Below are 22,016 nucleotides of genomic sequence, written 5' to 3'. Positions count from 1 at the left end.
ATCAATTATTTGTGATCGTCATTTTTATCTGTTTTCCGTCGTTCCCTTAGTTGCTCTAAGTTACATACCTCCACGAATTATTTGTGAGTCGCTATGGAAACCCAGACGATTTATGTCGGTAGTGAGTGGGATGCCTGGCGTTCTTGACGTTTCTTCTGCAGATTCTCTCACATGGAAAAATCTAATTCCATTCTTATCCAGCGTAGAAAATTGTTTCACTTTTTGTAGCAAATATGGAGTACTACCGGACGAGGAAAGGAAGGACCGCGTAGATCGTGGTGGTGCGAAGTGTGTAAAGATTTGTAAGAAGAGTTTCGATGCTGAAATACCGTCACAATTTCATTGCGGAAAACGAACGAGTACCGGGAAGATTACATAGTTCGACTCTTCCAAATTGTCCATCCGTACCAGCGTAACTCTTCTACCTTGCTGGATTCGAGACTGCGCCTTGCAAGTAACAGCATCAGAAACTGACTTATCTGCCACTACCATGGGTGAATATTTCGGGTTTTACAGAGCAGTGTATACTCAGACAGATTATTATTAGTAACTGTATCTCTCATTTAAGTGATTGAAACTAAAAATATAAAGAGTTTGATTTTCGGCGAAAAGAGGGTTATCCCGTACGCGTGCTCTAGGAACCTATTGGTGGACCGAGTAAGGTTGTTGAAGTGGACGAATCTCACACAGCAAGAAGGAAGAAGGAAAGTGGACGACCTTCAAAGAGTGAAATCGATCATATTTGGGAATTCGGTGGGATAGAACGAGAGTCCCGGAAGTGTTTCGTTGTGAGAGTATTGCCCGAGACAAGGTCACTGTAGTGGGTCTGATAAAGCACTGCATACTGCCTGGTATTAAAATCATTACAGACGGGTTTCAGTCCTGCAGGACACTCAAAGCAGAAGGATTCGACCACGAGTTCATCAACTACTCTGTAGAGCGTGTCTTCGGGTAACCCTAGGGTGCACACGCAGAACATCGAGCGGCTATGCAAATCTGTGAAGTCTTCCATTAAAAGAGAAGGGCGTCCAGGACAAAGAGACGAACTATACTCGTTTCAGTACCTCTATTTCCACAAGTTGCGTTTGCAGGGAAAAGTTAATGCAAGTGACACTCTACCCATATTTTTGCGTGATATTGGCAGAGTTTACGCAGGCTATGGCCAAAAGGGAATTGTTCCCGTAGCGTTCACATCACATGGACATTCACATGATGATGACCTTTGTAATTACAAGTATTTTTGTAACGCTCTTCTTTCGTCGTTGCTGTAGTGACCACCGTAAACATACTCATAACGCCCGCCACCAGAGTCGCATGATCGATTTACAATCGCACGTGCCATATGCATCCTTCGGACCCCGCGACTTCGATAAGCAATCATTCTTGGAAATTACCCAAAAACGCTAGCAGGAGACTAACACGTTGAGATCGGAAACCTCTATTATCGTCCGTAGTAACTAACGAATATAAAGCTCAATATTAGCTAGAAAAGGCTATGTAAGATACTGACATTATTGTCCAAAACGTAGATATAAATGTCTGTGCGATTTTGCGCTGGTGTACTTATGCTAGGTAGCAATCAGCTCAGGTTTTAATGTGCAAGGACCTCCACACAAAAGTACGACTCGCCGCCGTGGCTACTGTTCCAGCGCTTGCGCATTCCCTGCCCTACACGGCTGGTCGGAGAGAAACAGCGCCAAGTGCTTTCCCCGGCGACTGCCGCAGATAAAGGCGGTAATTCGCATTCCTCGACGTCGAGGTCCGCGCTCAGAACGCTGTCCATTGTCGGCAGCGGTGTTGATAAGCAACGTCGCAGCCCATTGTCTGAGCGCCGCGCGAGACAGTCCAGTTAACGAACGCGGTCTTGGTCGCTGCATACGGTGAGGGCCTCCAGCTTGTAGGAAGCAGAGGCATTTTCCTCCTGTGTCGGTGGCGAGGTAAAGTGATTGTGGCAGTTTTCTTAGGTTATCAGCTGATAAATGCACTATTGTGCAAAACCTAAGGACGAAAGTAGCTTGCGCATGATGTCACTGCCGTGTAACATAGCTCGAAGAAACTTGGACCATACACAGAAAGACCTGATACAGTATAGAACAGAAGTTAAATGAAATAAATACACAAAAAAACGGTTCAAATGGCTCTGAGCACTATGGGACTCAACTGCTGAGGTCATTAGTACCCTAGAACTTAGAACTAGTTAAACCTAACTAACCTAAGAACATCACAAACATCCATGCCCGAGGCAGGATTCGAACCTGCGACCGTAGCGGTCTTGCGGTTCCAGACTGCAGCGCCTTTAACCGCACGGCCACTTCGGCCGGCAATAAATACACACTGACACGAACAGTAATAACGCTTTTATTGAAAGACCATAATTACACTGAAAGCAACGCGATTCATGATGGTCTTTGGGCAATACAAAAGGCAGGATGTGGTTGTTAATAGTGTGTGTGTGTGTGTGCGTGTGTGTGTGTGTGTGTGTGTGTGTGTGTGTATGTATGTCTGTGTCTGTCTGTCTGTGTGATCATCACAGACGCCAATGCCTGCTTCCACACAGGCCACAACGATAAGGTTGGCAAGAACTTTTTGTGCCAGGGCGTTCTATTCCTCCATCATCGTGGTTGACAGGTGCTGAATGGTCGTTGACGCATGTGGACGTGTGAGATATATCTTACCATAGCATCCCACTCGTTCTCAATGTAACTTAAGCCGGGGGAAAGGGCAGGTCAGTCCATTCGTCGAATATCCTATCGTTATAAGAACTCCTCCACCCCTGCTTCTCTGCGGTCCCTCATTGTCATCTATAAAAACTAAGTCAGGGCAGAACGCAACGTTGGGAAGACGCACGTGAGAAACGAGCACAATGCCACAGTAACGTTGACCGTTGATTGTACCATGTTCAGATATTTTGAGGTCAGTTCGCCGGCGCAGCATTATGCCTACCCCCCCTCCCCATTCCCCACTACAGCATCGGTGTCACCAAACCCATCATCATCGACAATTTTGGGCGTATCCTCATATGGCAAGAGGTGGGGACATTTAATGCACCCTGGAACATTGTCTATCAATATGAAGATCTACATCTACATCTACATGATACTTTGCTATTCACGATAAAGTGCCTGGCAGAAGGTTCAGTGAACCACCTTCAAGCTCTCTCTCTCTACCGTTCCACTCTCGAACGGCGCGCGGGAAAAAGGAGCACTTAAATTTTTCTGTGAGAGCCCTGATTTCTCTTATTTTTTCGTGATGATCATTTCTCCCTATGATGGCGTGTGCCAACAGAATGTTTTCGCAATCGGAGGAGAAAGCTGGTGATTGAAATTTCATGAGAAGATCCCGTCACAACGAAAAACGCTTTTGTCTTAATGATTGCCACTCCAATTAAGGTGTCATGTCTGTGTCACTATCTCCCCTATTTCGGGATAGTACAAAACGAGCTGCCCTTCTTTGTACTTTTTCAATGTCGTCCGTCAGTCCCACCTGATGCGGATCCCACACCGCACAGCAGTACTCCAGAATAGGGCGGACCATCGTGGTGTAAGCAGTCTCTTTAGTCAAATGTCTCTGAGCACTATGGGACTTAACATCTGTGGTCATCAGTCCCCTAGAATTTAGAAGTACTTAAACCGAACTAACCTAAGGACATCACACACATCCATGCTCGAGGCAGGATTCGAACCTGCGACCGTAGCAGTCGCGCGGTTCCGGACTGAGCGCCTAGAACCGCGAGACCACCGCGGCCGGCGCAGTCTCTTTAGTATCCTCGTTGCACCTTCTAAGTGTTCTGCCAATGAATCACATTCTTTGGTTTGCTCTACTCACAATATTATCGATGTGATCGTTCCAATTTAAGTTATTTGTAATTGTAATCCCTAAGTACGAAAGAACAGATACCATCTTCGTATAGTTAAGGCTAACGGCCATTGACCGTCTTCTGTGCGGATGCACATGCATTGCCCGAACTCTTACAGAACTCGGTAAAGTTGTCTAATGCGAGTAATGAGTGTAATGGGCAGGGGCACTACGAGTGTAGTGTGTGAACACTAAGTTAGGAATATGGGTATCAGGGGAGCGTGCAAGGGATAAATCCCTGCAGTCGCACTATCCTCTGTGCCCTCGGTGGCTCAGATGGCAGTGAAGAAAGTTTTTTTGTATCGGGAAGGATGGCATGAACTGGCATTGATGATACTGTCTGTACAAGTTGGTTTCCTAAAAATCGAAAACTTCTGTTTGTTATTAACTTTCTTAATAGTGAGATCATGGTATTTAATGGCGCTATCTTCTTCTATTTCAGTGGTAAAAGTTATTTTGGGGTGCATGCTACCTATTGCTTGGGCGAATGTGTTGACCTCACTGGTGTCACCTTCTATCAGTAATAAAATTTCATGGACATACCGTTTGTAATAAATCGTTTTATCTTTTAGTTGTGGATATTTGGCAAAAAATTTACATTCTAAATCATCGATAAAAATGTCTGCTAAAGTGCCAGCTGGGCTATTACCCATCCCAAGCCGGTCCTTTTGATAATAAATTTTGTCATTAAAGGTAAAAAAAAAATTGTAAGCTAAGACAAAATCTAGAAGTTCAATTAGTTCTGTACACTCTGTAGTGCTAATCTCGTTGTGGGAGAGGAGATTGCGTCTAATAATGTCAATAGTTCCTTTTACTGGGACATTACTGTAAAAATTTTTTACATCGAAGTATGCTAATGTCGCCTGTTTGGTATATGTATATCCTTAATTACATTCGCTATCTCAGCACTGTTTTTGATCTCAAAATAATTATTGAACGAATAAACTGATTTAAGTTTATTATTAAGGAACTCAATTAATTTATAGCATGGTGATGACATATTGTTAACAATCGAACGAACCGGATTTCCATTTTTGTGGATCTTACCTTGAGATCTGCGCTGGGTAAGTTTGACATTCATCATCTTGAGCGATTCTTTTCATAATTGTTAAGAAGAAACTGGGTGCTATCAATCTTTCGCCGCAAATTAGTCTGAAACTTATCAGTTGGATCTTTGTGAATTTCTATAATATCGTTTTCTGCAAAAAATTCTTCTGTTTTCTTAATGTAATCATCGTCATATATAAGAACTGACGTGTTCCCCTTGTCAGCACGAATGACCATTGCTTTCTCCTTCTCTAACTTGGTATTGAGACCCTTTAAAATACGTCTCTCGTGATTAACCACATTATTAGAACTATTTTAAACAGACAACGCCTTATTAACCTTAACAGCTGTGTCCGCAATTTCTAATTTCGTCATCCCAGCCGTTCGGTCAGAGAGTTAGCTACCCTCTGTAATAAAAAAACTGAGTGAACGGATCAACGAAGAGCCTGTGAGGGTGCCATCGGACGTTCGCCTGGAACAAATTCAACGAACAATGTAGAGCAAAATGTGATCATCTAAAAAAAAAAAATGGATAGAGGGTCTGCCATGTAAGCAGGAGATCCTGGGTTCGAGTCCCGGTCGGGGCACACATTTTTTTCAACTGTCCCCGTTGATGTATATCAACGCCTGTCGGCAGCTTAGAGTCTTGATTTAACTATCGTTTCATTGTCTATCAAGGTCGTCTTGGTGGACCAGTTCTCATGGTGTTGGGAGGCATAATGCTGCATGGGCGTACAAGACTTTATTGTGACGTTGCATTCCTTCCCCAAGTGCATTCGGCCCTGAGTTCGTGTGTATAGATGACAGTGCACGACCACATCTAACAACGCAGGTTCAGGAGCTCTTAGAACGGGACTATTTTCCGCGAATGGACTGTCCTGCTCCCCCCCCCCCCCCCCCCCCCACTTAAATCCAGTTAAGCACGTGTGCGATCCATTACGGAGAAGTAGCAAGTCCTTACAGACCAAAGACCAACCAACAATTGTCGGTCGCACATTAAATCGACAGTCATTATGTCGACAAAATTTTGGAGCACTTTCTTCCAACGGAGATTTAAGAGCAACCGGAGTAAAATACCCTAACAAAACGAGATGTTATACCTATGACGGCGGCGGGTGGCGGTGAACGGTGCAAGATCCTTAAGAACACCGACGACAACTGCTGAATAAGGTAGCGTTACTCAAGAATGTATACTGTAAGATTCGCCCATCGCATCGGCGTTAATCATAGGTGGTGGCGCTATACGCAGTATTCAAAATGGCGCCTATAACGGAGGTGCGTTACAAGCGCAGAGCTGTCATTGAGTTCCTTTTGACGAAAGCCAGAGCATCGCAGATGTTCACAGGCGCTTCCCGAATGTTTACGGAGAACTGGCAATGAGCAAATCCACGTGGAACCTTTGGGCGAGGCGTCTCTCATCATTGCAGCAAGTTGTTTAACAGAAGACCATAAAGATCAACCAAGGACCTTCTGAGCGGAACTGCTTGCGCATTGCGAGGCTGGTCGTAACAATTTTTTGACGAAAATCGTCACAGGCTTTATGACATGGGTCCATCGCTTCGAACAGTTAACATAACGGCAACCCATGGAGTGGCGTCACACCACCACTCCTTCGAAGAAAAAGTTCAAAGTCGCACACTCAGCTGGTAAAATGGCGACGGTCTTCTGCGACTATGGAAAGGTTATTATCTTTCATGTCCTTCTCCATGTTTCAAAAATGGCTTTGAGCACTACGGGACTCAACTTCTGTTGTTATCGGTCCCCTAGAACTTAGAACTACTTAAACCTAACTAACCTAAGGACATCACACACATCCATGCCCGAGGCAGGATTCGAACCTGCGACCGTAGCAGTCGCGCGGTTCCGGACTGAGCGCCTTAACCGCGAGACCACCGCGGCCGGCTTCTTCATGATGCTACGACCAACTCCGAAGTGTACTGTGCTATCGTAAGGAAATTGCAGAAACGACTTCAGCGTGTTCGTCGCCACAAAAATGCAAACGGACTTCTCCTTCTTCATGACAACGCGAGGCCTCACGAAGTCTTCGCACCCGAGAGTAGCTCACAGAACTTCACATGACTGTTCCTCCTCGTCCATCCTACGGCCCGGATCTCGCACTTTCTGATTTCCATCTGGTTGGCCCAATGAAGGATACATTCCGCAGAAAGCAGTACGTGGACGATGGTGAGTTTATTGATGAAGCAAGACGTTGACCGTTGGCTCCGACGTTGGACCAGCAGAGCGGTACCATGCAGCCATACAGGCTCTCGCTGTAAGATGGCGTAAGGCCGTCGCATTGAACAGAGATTATGTCGAAAAACAGTTTTCTGTAGGCAAAAGAGCGGGAATAATTTGGTGTATTGGAATCCTAAATAAAATCAACGCGCTTTCAGAAAAAAAGAGCTGCGTTACTTACTGAACGCCCGAACGCCCCTCGTATTTTAAATCTATTGTCCTTGTATTCGAGAGAATGGGGGCTCCAGTCTCCATCCGGCCATTTTGATTTAGGTTTTGGTGTTTTCCCTAAATCAATCAAAGCAAGTTCTGGGCCCCGCCCAGTTCTTGTCAAACCAGACCTGTAAGTATATTAATGGCTGAATACACGAATTACATTCTTCTTTGTCGTTCAAGTGTAACAACATGATAACTTCAGTATCCTTGTAAAAGTGATCCACAGACGAATGTTACTACCAGGTCTACAACTTTGCTTCTGCCGTTTTTTCTCAAAGTTCGGGGCTTTATTGTGAAAAACTTACAAAAAAACTATGATTCATAGTATTGCCCATCGCTAGCCACTACATTCTCCCATCTTTCGGATAGCTTACGAATCCCGTGGCGGAGGAACTGGACGTCTTTTGTGGGGATCCATGAATCGGTTCAATTTTGCACTTGTTCATATGATCGGAAGTGCTGGTCAGCCATATTGTATGCCACTGATCGAAGAAGATGGTAGTCAGAGAGAGCAACGTGTGGAGAATACGGCGGATTGGATAGGACTTCTCCTTTCAACGTTTCCATGTATATTTTGACGGGTTTTGCGACATGGGGCAATGAGGACGCTGCTGCAGCGTTTTCAATCGGAAGTGTATGATCACCCGCCATACAGCCCGGACTTGGCTCCCTCTAATTTTCATCTCTGCTCAGATGAACCGCTGACTATGAAGACAATATTTTGGCGCAGACAGAGGGCTGCAGTCCAGCGCAGAAAATTTTCAGTTAGCAAAGGAGGTTGTCTCTAATGATGAGGGTTCTGGAAAGTTGGTACAACGGTACGAGAGATGTCCTCGTAAGTCGCGGGCTCGACCATGTAGAGACGTAGCTGCTAGTCCTCGCAGTTTCGTTTGTGTATGGAGTTACAAGGAGAATACGTTTGAAAATTAAAGTAAGTTCGAAGGAAAATGCATACACGTGGTGTCTGTTCTTTCGGACACGTCCCAAAGAACATCATTTATGATGCAGCAGCTTTTTTGAATTAAGTCACAAACAAATTACAGACCTTGGCTGCGAGCGGCCATTGATTGAAATCAATGGCGCTGCCGGATCATAAATGGTCTCTGTTCTTTTCGGACGCCACGTATATATAACTAATACCAATGATCTCTTCAGTGTAGATCCAGACCAGTCTCGAACTGACGCGAGTCGCCTAAATACTGCGAATAATCAGGATAATGGGCGAGGGGCACTACACGCTACAGTAGTCCGTCTGCATCTACGTGATTACTCTGCTATTCACAATAAAGTGTCTGGTAGAGGGTTCAATGAATCACCTTTCTGCTGTCGCTCTACCGTTCCACTCTCGAACGGCGCGCGGGAAAAACGAGCACTTAATTTTTTCCGAGCGAACCCTGATTTCTCTTACTTTATCATGATGATCATTTCTCCCTATGTAGGTGGGTGCTAACAGAATGTTTTCGCAATCGGAGGAGAAAACTGGTGATTGAAATTTCATGAGAAGATCCCGTCGCAACGAAAAACGCCTTTGTTTTAATGATTGCCACCAATTCACGTATCATGTCTGTGACACTATCCCCCCTATTTCGCGATAATACAAAACGAGCTGCCCTTCTTTGTACTTTTTCGATGTCATCCGTCAGTCTCACCTGATGCGGGTCCCACACCGCATAGCAGTACTCCAGAATAGGGCGGACAAGCGTAGTGTAAGCAGTCTCTTTGGTAGACCTGTTGCACCTTCTAAGTGTTCTGCCAATGAATCGCAATCTTTGGTTTGCTCTACCCACAATATTATCTATGTGATCGTTCCAATTTAGGTTATTTGTAATTGTAATCCTTAAGTATTTAGTTGAATTTGTGGGACTTATCGCGTAATCGAAATTTAGCTGATTTCTTTCAGCACTCATGTGAATAAATTCGCACTTTTCTTTATTCAGGGTCAACTGCCACTCTTCGCACCATACAGATATCTTATCTAATCATTTTGCAAGTCGTTTTGATCATCTGATGACTTAACTATACGGTAAATGACAGCATCATCTGCAAACAATCTAAGACGGCTACTCAGATTGTCTCCTATGTCGTTAAAATAGATCAGGAACAACAGAGGGCCTGTAACACTTCCTTGGTGAACGCCGGATATTACTTCTGCTTTACTCGATGACCTTCCGTTTATTACTACGAACTGTGACCTTTCTGACAGGAAATCACAAATCCAGTCGCACAACTGAGGCGATACTCCGTAGGCACGCAGTTTGATTAGAAGACGCTTGTGAGGAACGGTGTCGAGAGCCTTCTGGAAATCAAAAAATATGGCATCAATTTGACATCCCCTGTCAATAGCACTTATTACTTCATGAGTATAAAGAGCTAGTTGTGTTTCACAAGAACGATATTTTCTGAATCCGTATGGATGGCAAAGTGGTCAGAGCATCTGCCTAGTACACGGGAGTCCCAGGTTCGAATCCTGGCCTGGCACAAATTTTCATCTTTCCCCGCCAGTTTCACTCAATGTCCGCTCGCTGCCAAGGTAAGTAATTTAGAATGAAATTTTCACTCTACAGCGGAGTGTGCGCTGATATGAAACTTCCTGGCAGATTAAAACTGTGTGCCGGACCGAGACTCGAACTCGGGACCTTTGCCTTTTGCGGGCAAGTGCTCTACCGACTGAGCTACCCAAGCACGATTCACGCCCCGTCCTCACAGCTTCAATTCTGCCAGTACCTCGTCTCCTACCTTCCAAACTTCGCAAAAACTCTCCTGTGAACCTTGCAGAACTAGCACTCCTGGAAGAAAGGATATTGCGGAGACATGACTTAGCCACAGCCTTGGGGTTGTTTCTAGAATGAAATTTTCACTCTACAGCGGAGTGTGCGCTGATATGAAACTTCCTGGCAGATTAAAACTGTGTGCCGGACCGAGACTCGAACTAGGGACCTTTGCCTTTCGCGGGCAAGTGCTCTACCGACTGAGCTCTGCAAGGTTCGCAGGAGAGCTTCTGCGAAGTTTGGAAGGTAGGAGACGAGGTACTGGCAGAACTGAAGCTGTGAGGACGGGGCGTGAGTCGTGCTTGGGTAGCTCAGTTGGTAGAGCACTTGCCCGCAAAAGGCAAAGGTCTCGAGTTCGAGTCTCGGTCCGGCACACAGTTTTAATCTGCCAGGAAGTTTCAAGGTAGGTAATTCCTTTGTGTCTAATCCTTTGTGAGGTCGGAAATGTCTGCTGGGAACCACTGTGGAACACGGCAGAACGTCTGCAAGCATATACAGACATGTGCTTCGGAGAAGGAACGGCGAAACAGCGTTGAATGGACACTGGTGTGCTATTACTGCCGGCGCGCGTGCTGATTGGGCTATTGAGCTGTGACGCGGCGGCGCCCCCTCGCCTCTGCGCGATTACCCGCGCGGGGCATCGGGACACTCGGGAGCCGGCGAGCTCCCGCGAGGTCGGTGACTCACGCAGGCGGCGGGAGGTCGGGAACCCTAAACCACGACATTTAATGCCGCGGCCGGCCAGCCGCGTCTGCCGTGTTTTCTGGGGGCCCTGGCGGCGAGATTTCCTATCGCGTATCCCCGAGCACGGGTCGCTGGCCTTGCGCCGTAAATGCAGTCCGAAGTAGTACTCGGAGATCTTCGATAAAGACGCCATGTCGTATTACTCGCTACATACGACCTCTAGCTTCTTGTCTCTGTTTGCTGCGGTTCCCACGAAACGGCAGAGGCTACAAGAACGGACATTACATTACAGTCGGCGCTGTCACTTGCCGAGATAAGCATCGCAGCTACTTCCCCTCCAGCCAGCTGTTGGTGTGTTTGTGAGACGACATACGACGCAAAATAACGGCGGTCCTAATCGTTATGTACGTATTAACACTGCCACATCTCAATACAGACCGCAGCACACTGTATGTTACACTGGAAACTTCTTTTAACTACACCAGTTACAACGTAAACTATTATTATTATTACCATCATCGGCATGCATGCAATAGCATGCGCTACGTAATATTTTCCAAAACACATCGCACAAAAACGCGATTTTTTCGGGCCTCATACCTAGGGTTCTATTGGTGATTGAAAGGTAGGTTCAAGTGCTTTCGATAGCCCTTGGGCTTGGAACCATTTGTGCACCCAACAGTAGGACAGTCTTAATGTAACTATCATACAGTACAGAGTCGCAGTTTGCCGCGCGGCTATTATCCGAGCGGTCTAAGGCGCTGCAGTCATGGTTCAAATGGCTCTGAGCACTATAGGACTTAACACCTGAGGTCATCAGTCCCCTAGAACTTAGAACTAATTATACCTAACTAACCTAAGGACATCACACACATCCATGCCCAAGGCAGGATTCGAACCTGCGACCGTAGCGGTCGCGCGGTTCCAGACTGAAGCGCCTACAACCGCATGGCCACTGCGGCCGGCGCTGCAGTCATGGACTCTGCGGCTCGTCCCGGCGGAGTTTCGAGTCCTTTGTTCTTTGGATAATTTAGGCTAAGTAGTGTGTAAGCTTAGGGACTGATGACCTTAGCAGTTAAGTCCCATAAGATTTCACACACATGTGAACAGTTTTTTTAGAGTCGCAGTTTGAATACTACACACAGTTCCTGCAGCATAGACAAATGCAGCAAATCCGTTAAATGTGGTCTACTGTGCTCCTTAATAAGGGTATTTTGGAGGCACCATTTAGATCACGGGCAATTCCTGAGAAAACTCTAAAAATATGATTTTTGGGTACCAAAACCGAGCCGCTGATTCCAAAACGGTTATGCACTGCAAATGGCTGATATTTTTACGATGTATTCCACGGGTCCCGCTCTCTAACAGCCTTAAAAATTTTCTGTATGTTTTTATCCCTTTACGAAATAATTTACCGTACTTGTATACATAAAATACATGCGTAAAATCCGGTGTGAGGCGAAATCTAAACAATAAATAACTGCAGCAAATTGCTCAGATTTTAATGTTACATTCCCGTTTCAAAAATGTTTATACAGGATCGAGAAACACCCCAAAAACATGCTTTCTGAATACCAAAACCGAGCCGAGGTTTCCAAGAAGGCTATGCACAGCAAATGACTGTAATTTCTACGATATATACCTAAGACACCGATCTCGAACGATATTGAAAATTTTCTTGATATGTCTATTCATTTCATATATGTAGAGGTTCAAAGTTAATCTATTTTTACACGTAAAATTCGCTGAGGCGAAAACGTAATTTATAAAGTGACGTAGCACGGAGAAATATGCTGTAAAGTGTCTCCGTTATCATCGGAAGTGTTTTTGGAAGCCCTAGTACTGAAGCACATGAAAATGTTTTTGCACACAAAATCCGGTCTGACAAATAGAATTATGTAGTTTTACGTTATTTCAATTTCGCGTAAGTAAACTATCAAGATTTTACTGACTAGAAAGTACTTTTCATTTGAGTTACACACCCTGCTATAGCAGGAAAAAGAAGGGAATGAGCAGAAAAGTGCCCCTATCGGAGCACAAAAAAACAAATATGCTCCTATTTATTAAAAGACTCTGACTGAAACGTGGAATACCAGCTGCTTCATTCTATCTCCCTCAGTATCTTCAAAAAAATTTCCCAACATTTTTAGCATGCAAGGAGAGAGTAGGAGTGAGAAAGAGATGAAAGGGTAATAAATACTGGAAGATAGTAGACAGTGACGGCAGTGGAATAGAGATGAAAAAGTTATAAAAACTGGAAGATAGTAGACAGTGGTTGTGGTATAGAAAGAGCGAAGGAGACAATGGCTGTATGAGAGACAGACCAGTGGCAGTGGAACTGAGTTGATAGTGATGGAACAGTATTAGGAAAAGGGTGAAGGAGTCAGTGCCGATGGTGAGGAATAAAGAGAAAGTGGAAGTGAGTGAGAGCCAGAGAGTCTATGACAACGAAAACGAGGAAAAGAGATAGTGAAAGTGAGAAGAGACAGCAGCAGTCGGAAGGAATGAATGAGAAGATAGCAGTAAAGAGGGAGACAGTGAGCGCGAGAGAAGACAATAGTAGTAAGGCAGAAAGAAGTAAACTGTGGCTGTAAGACAGGAAACAGAAACGAAACTTCGTGGCAGATTAAAACTGTGTGCCGGACCGAGACTTGAACTCGGCACCTTTGTCTTTCGTGGACAAGTGCTCTACCAATTGAGCTACCCAAGCACGACTCACGACCAGTCCTCTCAGCTTCAATTCTACCAGTACCTCGTCTCCTACCTTCCAAACTTCACAGAAGCTCTTTTGCGAACCTGCAGAACTAGCACTCCTGGAAGAAAGGATACTGCAGAGACATGGCTTGGCCTGGGGGATGTTTCCAGAATGAGATTTTCACTCTGCAGCTAAGTGTGCGCTGATATGAAACTTCCTGGCAGATTCAGGAGACAGTAACGGTTAGAGAGACAGAAACAGATTCTGACAATGAGTTGGGCTTAATGAGTGAGTGAGATGGGCAAGTGGGAGTGGACAGGTATGAACGATTTACACCAATAGACTGGTGGGCGTGAGCAAGTTACTGTTGGTGGAGGGGGGGAGGCGTTGTGGGTGTGAGAGACAAGTTGCATGTTAAAAAGACCGCAATTTTTTCGCATGCCAGAATCTCAGGGAAATTTTTTAACTTTGCCGAGGAAGATAAAATGAGGGAGCTGGTACTCCGCTTTTCAGTCAGTCTTTTAACAAACAGGAGCATATTCGTCTTTTTGTGCTACAGTAGGAGCATTTTTCCGCTGATTATTTTATTATTATTACTATGTCTAGAACGGAACTTTCGCCCTTCGATGGAGGGTGCATCGTTTGAAGACTTTCTGGCAGATGTAGGCACGACTAGTTTTATTCGCGCCCAAAGCTTCAATACCTCCAGTAGTGTGCTTGCAAAATAGTGTAGTCCGTATCTGTGCAGCCAGTGTGGTAGGGGAGGGGGCGGCGGCGCGGGATTGAACCGTCGACCTCCCGAATGCGAGTCCAGTGTCTAACCACTGCGCCACCTCGCTCGGTGATCACCGTCGTGAACGCCCACTGATTAGTATGGGAGCGCACACAAACGCATAGCTCACTTAACTTGTAAGCTATACCTAACGAGTCTGCAAACGATCGTATTCACGGGTTGTGTCAGTGTGACCAGTAATTCGGACATATAGACGTTCAAACTCAGTAGTTTCTCACTGGAGTAGCGAAAACGAAATAAGCACTTAAACAATGGATCAACTAAAGCCAACCAAGTCCGACCACACACTGCCACAAGAAAAGCTCATACAACCAAAAGGGAAAAAAGGTAAAGTAGACATTGTCGCTTATTACTATGCCGACAATATAAAATGCACATACATCACGTGTAAATTATTAGTCCCCAAGATCCTGTAATTTGTGACAGAAGGAGAACCAATATGAGTTCAGGAGTGCAGCAGCTCTCAGTTCCAGCCAGAGGCCGCTAACGCTGCGCCGTATCTTTGTGTTTACAGGCGAGGCCAAGAGGCGGCACTCGTGGTCCAGCGACTGTGACTTCCAGCTGGTGGCCGGGGCGACTCTGCAGCCTCGCGCCCTCTCCACGTGGTACCTCACCGCAACGGTACGTTGTCTGTCCAGCTCTTACATCATCCGTTAAGTTTCAACATGGAGACCAGAAACTCCGTTTTTCGGTCATCTTGCGGGTGAACCGACAGTCCAGTCAATCGGGAGGACTGGTTGGATGCGGCCCACCACGAATTTCTCTCCTCCCTCAACCTCTTAATCTGTATAGCACTAGCACCTCAGTTATTTGCTGTTCTGCTCTACAGTTCTTACCCTCTACAACTTTCTCTATTACCGTGGAGGCTATTCGCTGATGCCTCAACACACGTCCTCTCAACGTGTCCCTTCTTCTTGGAAGTGTTTTCCATACGTTCCTTTTTTCACCGATTCTGCAGCGAACTTTCTCATTTCTTATAAGTCCATTCTTCTGTAGCACCAAATCTTAAACGCTTCGATTCTCTACTGTTCCAATATTCCTACCGTCCATGATTCACTGCCTTACAATGCTGTGCAACAAACGTACTGTATCAGAAATTGCATCCTCAAATTGAGGCCTAAATTTGATGCCAGTAGACTTCTGAACTTCGTGACCATCAATTTTGATGTTAACTTTATTGCTATTCTCATTTCTGATACTTCTCATTACTTTTGCTTTTCTTGGTTTACTCTCACTCCATATTATTTTCTCATTCAACAGATCCTGTAATTCTTAAAAATGGTACAAATGGCTCTGAGCACTACGGGACTTAACATCTGTGGTCATCAGTCCCCTAGAACTTAGAACTACTTAAACCTAACTAACCTAAGGACACCACACACATCCATGCCCGAGGCAGCATTCGAACCTGCGACCGTAGCTATCGCGCGGTGCCAGACTGTAGCGCATAGAACCGCTCGGCCACCCCGGCCGACTGTAATTCTTCGTCACTTTCACTGAGGACAGGCATATCATCAGCGAACCTTGTCATTGATAACATTTCACCCATAATTTTAGTATCACTCTCGAACCTTTCTTTTGTAGCCGGCCGCTGTGGGCGAGCGGTTCTAGGCGCTTCAGTCCGGAACCACGTGACTGCTACGGTCGCTGGTTCGAATCCTGCCTCGGGCATAGATGTGTGTGATGTCCTTAGGTTAGTTAGGTTTAAGTGCTTCTAAGTTCTAGGGGACTGATGACCTCAGATGTTAAATCCCGTAGTGCTCAGAGCCATTTGATCCATTTGAACCTTTCTTTTATTTCCTTGATGACTTCTTCGATGTGCAGAATGGACAATAGGGGCGAAAGACGACATTACTGCCTTATACTGTTTCTAATCTGAGCACTTCGTTTTTGGTCTTCCTATCCTATTTCTCGCTCTTAGTTATTTTACATATTGTATATCTTCCTTCTTTTCCTATAGCTTGTCCAGTTTTTTCTCAGAATTTTGAAAATCTTGCAACATTTTACATCATCGAACGCTTTTTTAAGGTCGACATATCCTACGAATGTGCCTGGATCTTTCTCCAGTCTTGTTATCGATCGCAACGTCAGAACTGCTTCTCTGGTGCCTCTACCTTTCGTAAAATCAAACTGATTTTCTTTTCCATTATTCAGTATGTTCTTCTGGTTAGCAACTTGAATGCATTACCTGTTAAGCTGATTGTGCGATAGTTGTCGCACTTATCTGCCCTTGCTATCTTCCGAATTGTGTGGATGACATTTTTCCGAAAGTCTGGTGATACATTATCAATCTCTTAGATTCTACACTCCAACTTAGATAATCGATCGGCTGCCACTTCCCCCAATTATTTTAGAAATTCCAATGCATTTTTATCTATACCTTCTACATTATTTGATCTCAAATCTTCCAAAGCTCTTTTAAATCGTGATTCTGATACTGGATCCCCTATCACTTGCCTGTTGACTTCTGTTTCTTCTTCTTTCATGTTATGAGATAAATCCTCCCGCTCATAGAGGTCCTCAATGCACTCTTTCCACCTATCTGCTCTCTCTTCTTCGATTAACGTAGCATTCCCGGTGGACTCTTCACGTTACCACCCTTGCTTTTAATCTCACTGAAAGTTCTTCTGACTTCTCTATATGATGAGTCAGTCTTTCCAACGATCATTTCTTTTTCGATTTCTTCACATTTTTCCTGCAGCCATTTCGCCTTAACTTCCCTGCACTTTCTCTTTATTTCATTCCTAAGCGATTTATATTGGTGTATTCCGATCTTTCTCTGTACTTTTTGTATTTCCTTTTTTCGTCGGTCAGTTGAAGTATTTCTTCTGTTCCCCAAGCTTCCTTCAGAGTTACCCTCCTTGTACTTATGTCTGACTGTCAAATGTCTCTGATTGTCCTTTTTAGAGATGGCCACTCATCTTCAACTGAACTACCTACTTTGGTGTTCCTTATCGCAGTGTTCACTTCCTTAGCGAACTCAGCATTCCTCAGTTTTTGAGTATCCCACAATGATTTTTCCGATTGTTTCTCTTAAACTTCAGAGTACTCTTCACAGTTACTGAATTTTGGCCTGAGTGTATATCTGCTCCTGCGTACGCCTTACGATAGCTGATATCGGAATCTGTCTGTGACCAACACGTAATCCAGACGGAATCTTACCGTGTCTCTAGCTCTTCTCCAAGTATACCTCCTCTTCCTGTGAATCTTATACAAATTCTTCACTATTACCATCTGAAATATATTGCACAACTCAAATACTCTTTCTTCTCTCGCATTCCTGCTGCCAACCCACATTCTCCTGTAACCCTTTGTTCTATTCTTTCCTCTTCGATTGCGTCCCAGTCCCTCATAATAGCTAGATTTTCATATCCATTTACATATTGAAATACCCGTTCAATATCTTCATATACTTTCTCTGTCTCTTCATCTTCTGCTTGCAACGTCGGCATATATACCTGAGCTGCCACTGTCGGTGTTGGTTTGCTTTCGAATGTGATAAGAACAATCTTATCACTGAAGTCCACAGTAACTCGCTCTCTGCCCAATTTCCTATTAATAACGAATCCTACTCACTTTATAACATTCTCTGCTGCTGTTGACATTACGCTACAATCGATTGACTGGAAATTCTCATCTTATTTCCATTTTACCTCTGTGACCCCTACTATATCCAAATTTAGCCTTTGCATTTCACTTTCCTAGCTTTCCTACAACGTTCAAACTTCTGACAGTCCATACTCCAACTTGAAAAATGTTATCTATTCGTTGATCATTTGATCTTTTTCTAATGGTCACCTCCCACTTGCCAGTCCCCTCCGAGAGATCCGAACTGGGGATTAATTCAGTATCTTTTGCGGATGGATCATCATGTACGCTTTCTCAGTTACAGCTCACACGTCCTGTGGGTACACATTACGCTTCTTTAATGCAGAAGTATGTCCTGAACCTCTGTCTGCTCTTCCGCTCTCTTTGACAAGACCGTTGGCAGAGTGATGATAACTTCTTATGCCGATAGTCTTCGGCCACCATCGCTGATTTTTATTCAGAATTTAAGCTATGGCTAGGTTCGAATCCGGAACCCAGGTTGTTTGATAACTAATCAAAGAACCTACTCCCAACCTGAGGGTTCAATAGGAAACGTCTGAACTAACAATTGCTATTTTGTCTAAAACTGACGTGGTGAGACCACTATTGGCTGGTTGCTGTCTTCTTCTTTGTAATAATCAACCTACATGAACTAACAATTGCAGAAATGGAGTTTTACGGCTGCGCGCCCGAAATCTAATGTATTACTCAATGCTTTATGTCGTCCTTGTTGTAGTGTGGTTTGTAAACTGCGACTGCTTATGACATAAAAGATAAATCAAGCAATTATATGTGTCAGTCTCTTTTTATTTTCTGATGCGAGGCGTTTCGAGGGCTTACACCCTCATCTTCAGGTGGATCAGTGGACTGCAGTCGTCTGCCTTTAGTTAATGTACAATCAGCACGTGTTAACGTAATATAACACTGGAATTATAAATTTTAGACAAATCTAAAGCTACTTAGAGCGCTCATAGAGTGTTGGAGCAGAAATAACCCTGAGGGTTGTCATAGATATACATTTTCACCTTTCAATGGCATAGAAACACGAAACAACAACATAAACAGTCCACAAATATAGAAATACAGCCTTGCAAGTCAGAGAGCATTCATTATCAGGTTTTGACAACATTGATAATAATCTAATAACACTTCAAAAACCTGAACTAAGGCCACAAACTAAACCTATACGAAGAATTCGACATTTTTATTCACAACAGAAGACATTGGCATAACATCGTTCACAATGACTTAGCTGTGACAATGGTAATGTCAGTTTTAGAAGGTTCTCCAAGTATACTAGAATATGGACAGTAACCGTTACTAACCTCTGCTTTGGAGTGACCCAAGTCATCAAAACAACTTCGAAATCACCAAACCGACACATTAACGAATAAATATGCTGAATTATAGGTTTATAGGCCGCTCATTTTTATATATTTGCAGTAATTATATTTTAAAATGAAAAGTATGTAAGGATTTTAACACTTCTTTGCATGTTATATGCATCTTCAATTCGCATTGTAAGCTCGTAACGAATGCTCTCTTGAATTACAAGGCACTATGTCTCTACATCTGTACACATTCTGCACTGTTTATGTGTTTGTTACTTGTTTGTGTGACGTCTTTAGATGTTTATTTGTAACGGTCGTCATTGTTATTTCAACTGCATCATGATGTAAGTAGCTTTACCATTGCTTAAAATGTGGAATTCGAATGCCATATTACGTTAACAAGTGCTGATTATTCTATTTCTAGGGAAATGAAACTCGAAACATGCAACTGGTTGCATCCAGCAGACAAAAATGCTATGTAAGCCTTCGAAAAGCGTCGTGGTAGAAAATAAAAAGTGATTGTCACAGATAGTCGTTTAGTTTATCCCTCACACCGAAGAGTCAAACAAACTGGTACACCTGCCTAATATCATGTAGGGCCCCCGCAAACACGCAGAAGTGCCGCAACACGACGTGGCATGGACTCGACTAATGCCTGAAGTAATGTTGGAGGGAACTGACACCATGAATCCTGCATGGCTGTCCATAAATCCGCAAGAATACGAGGGGGTGGAGATCTCTTCTGAACAGCACGTTGCAAGGCACCCCAGATGTGCTCAATACTGTTCATGTCTGGGGAGTTTGGTAGCCAGCGGAAGTGTTTAAACTCAGAAGAGTGTTCCTGAAGCCACTTTGTAGCAGTTCTGGACGTGTGGGGTGTCGCATTGTCCTGCTTGAATAGCCCAAAAAAATGGTTCAAATGGCTCTGAGCACTATGGAACTTAACATCTGAGGTCATCAGTCCCCTAGACTTAGAACTACTTAAACTTAACTAACCTAAGGACATCACACACATCCATGCCCGAGGCAGGATTCGAACCTGCGACCGTAGTAGCAGCGCGGTTCCGGACTGTAGCGCCTTGAATAGCCCAAATACGTAGGAATGCACAATGGACATGAATGGATGCAGGTGACCAGACAGGATGCTTACGTACGTGTCACCTGTCAGAGTCGTATCGAGGCGTAGCAGAGGTCCAGTATCATTCCGACTACACACGCCCCACACCATTACAGAGCCACCACCAGTTCGAAAAATCCTCTGCTGACATGCAGAGTCCATGTATTCATGAGGCTGTCTCCATACCCGTACACGTCCATCCGCTCGATACAATCTGAAACGAGACTCGCCTGACCGGGCAACATGTTTCCAGTCGTCAAAAGTCCAATGTTGGTGCTGACGGGCCCAGGCGAGGCGTCTAGTCATCAAGGGTACACGAGTGGGTCTGCGGCTCCGAACGCTCATATCGATGTTTCGTTGAATGGTTCTAGTGCTGACACATGTTGATACGTCAGAGGGGTTGCACTTCTGCCACGTTGAACGATTCTCTTCAGTCGTCGTTGGTCCCGTTCTTGCACGATCCTTTTCCGGCCGCAGCGATGTCGGAGATTTGATGTTTTACTGAGTTTCTGATATTCACGGAACACTCGTCAAATGCGTGAACGGTAAAATCCCCATTTCATCGCTACCTTGGAGTTGCTGTGTCCCATCGCCCGTGCGGCGACTATAACACCACGTTCAGACTCATTTAAATCTTGATAACCAGCCATTGTAGCAGCAGTAATCGATCTAAGTCTGCGCTAGACACTCTTTGTCTCATATAGGCATTGCCGATAACAACGCCGTATTCTGCCTGTTTACATGTCTCTGTATTTGAATATCTACATCTACATCTACATGATTACTCTGCAATTCACATTTAAGTGCTTGGCAGAGGGTTCATCGAACCACAATCATACTATCTCTCTACCATTCCACTCCCGAACAGCGCGCGGGAAAAACGAACACCTAAAGCTTTCTGTTCGAGTTCTGATTTCTCTTATTTTATTTTGATGATCATTCCTACCTATATAGGTAGGGCTCAACAAAATATTTTCGCATTCGGAAGAGAAAGTTGGTGACTGAAATTTCGTAAATAGATCTCGCCGCGACGAAAAACGTCTTTGCTTTAATGACTTCCATCCCAACTCGCGTATCGTATCTGCCACACTCTCTCCCCTATTACGTGATAATACAAAACGAGCTGCCCTTTTTTGCACCCTTTCGATGTCCTCCGTCAATCCCACCTGGTAAGGATCCCACACCGCGCAGCAATATTCTAACAGAGGACGAACGAGTGTAGTGAAGCTGTCTCTTTAGTGGACCAGTTGCATCTTCTAAGTGTCCTGCCAATGAAACGCAACCTTTGGCTCGCCTTCCCCACAATATTATCTATGTGGCCTTTCAACATGCTTATACCAGTTTCTTTGGCGCTTCAGTGTATAACGGTCAGTGCTCCACGGAAACATGAACACGGCCAACTGTTGTACACTGATGAGCGCAATCTCTGTAACCACATTCTTATTTAAATGTTTTGTATTCCATTCTTTGATCACAATAGCATTTCTTTAAACGATGACCGGTTTCAGTCCGTAATGACAATCCTCAGATCTACAATACACAAATATATACAACTAGCGAGCAGTGTGTCTTACAGCATAATACAGCAATACGTTTCATAATATGCTATCATACAACCAGGGAAATGTACAGATAAAATACGGTAAAACGTACCTTTTTACACCATGTCCTAAAGTGATAAGGCCAT

The 22,016-nt window shown here is 44.4% G+C and overlaps 1 long non-coding RNA gene across 1 annotated transcript in view; it reads left to right on the top strand.

The window, feature by feature from the left end:
- LOC124624562 overlaps positions 1-22,016 on the top strand; it is a 232,867-nt gene that overhangs the window by 106,781 nt on the left and 104,070 nt on the right. The window contains exon 2 of the long non-coding RNA XR_006980706.1: positions 14,808-14,914. This is a non-coding gene — a long non-coding RNA (uncharacterized LOC124624562). The remainder of the gene's footprint in view (positions 1-14,807; positions 14,915-22,016) is intronic.

The sequence above is a fragment of the Schistocerca americana genome, chromosome 1 (assembly GCF_021461395.2).
Source record: "Schistocerca americana isolate TAMUIC-IGC-003095 chromosome 1, iqSchAmer2.1, whole genome shotgun sequence".
Taxonomy (NCBI): domain Eukaryota; kingdom Metazoa; phylum Arthropoda; class Insecta; order Orthoptera; family Acrididae; genus Schistocerca; species Schistocerca americana.
Note: the sequence above shows the minus strand (reverse complement) of the source record. Positions and strands in the feature narration are given on the sequence as shown.